Here is a 1511-nt window from a genome sequence, read left to right as displayed (position 1 = left end):
TGTATTTTTAGTATAAATGGGGTTTCACCATGTTGGCCAGGATGGTCTCAATCTCCTGACCTCATGATCCAACCGCCTTGGCCTCCCAAAGTGCTGGGATTACAGGTGTGAGCCACCGTGCCCAGCCTTTTTTGTTTGTTTGTTTGTTTGTTTGTTTTTGGTGTCTCGCTTTGTTGCTCAGGCTGGAGTGTAGTGGCTGGATCTTGGCTCATTGTAACCTCCGCCTCCCGAGCTCAAGTGATTCTCCTGCTCAGCCTCCTGAGTAGCTGAGACCACAGGCACGTGCCACCACGCCCAGCTAAGTTTTGTATTTTTAGTAGAGATGGGGTTTCACCATGTTAATGAGGCTGGTCTTGAACTCCTGACCTCAAGCGATCTGCCCACTTCAGCCTCCCAAAGTGCTGGGATTACAGGTGTGAGCCACTGCACCCAGCCTCATTAATTTTTTATGTTGTTCTTCTGCTATGGTGTGAATGTTTGTGTTCCTCCAAAATTTCTGTGTGAAAATCTTAACACCCAAGGTGATGGTGTTGGGAGGTGGAGCCTTTGAGAGATAATGAGGTCGTGAGGGTGTAGCCTCATGAATGGGATCAGTGCCCTTATAAAAGGGACCCCAGAGAGCTCCCTTGCCCCTTCCACCGTGTGAGGACACAGCAAGAAAGCACCGTCTATGAATCAGGAAGCAGGTTATCACCAGATTATTGCATCTGACACGCTTTGATCTTGGACTTCCAGCTCCCAGAACTGTGAGACATAAATGCCTGCTGTTGAGAAGCCTCGAGTCTATGGTGTTTTGTTATAGCAGCCCCGATGAATGAAGACAACTCCCCAAACTCCCTTTGTTTCCATTACCTGTGTATCTTTGTCTACAGTAGCTTCATTTCCCTCCACAAAGTGTAGTCCGTGCAGGCAGTAACAGTGTTGTCTACAGGTCTATAGCCTTGACATGCACAGTGATGTGTTTTAAGTCAATACATATGTATCGGATTGATTTAAATGTAATGTGATAAAGACAGAAATACATAAGAAGGGCTCAAAAATACTTGACTCCAGGTTGCACATGTGTGAAATCATCTAATATATGAGGAAGAAGAGTGTGATAATGCATCCTGTGAAGACACCAAGAAATGGCTGTTTTTCACCTGTGCAGAGACCAGGAAGCTGGCAAGAGTATTTAGGCACTTGTGGCAAGCTAATTGGGTTTGAATCCTGAATGCACATTTTCTAACTGGGTGACCAGTGGCTAGTACCAGACACCTAGGCTGTAAAACAGAGATAACAATGGACCGTTACCAATACTGATGGTGCAGATTAAATAAAAATACTTAGACCTCAAACTCCCAAGACTCCCATCTACATTCAGAGGGCTCCATCCACATTGGCCGATGCAATTGTTAGTAATGTATCCAAGACTTGCTTGCCTGGGGTCACATATCTTAAAGCCTTCCCTTTGAGAAAGCGTGTTCCTTTGACTTAAACTGCTAGGTAAAAAGAAATGAACATAGTTTTTA

This window comes from Hylobates moloch, unplaced genomic scaffold, assembly GCF_009828535.3.
Source record: "Hylobates moloch isolate HMO894 unplaced genomic scaffold, HMol_V3 SCAFFOLD_7, whole genome shotgun sequence".
NCBI classification, from domain to species: Eukaryota; Metazoa; Chordata; class Mammalia; order Primates; family Hylobatidae; genus Hylobates; species Hylobates moloch.
The sequence above is the reverse complement of the archived record's forward strand: the minus strand, read 5'-3'. Positions refer to the sequence as shown.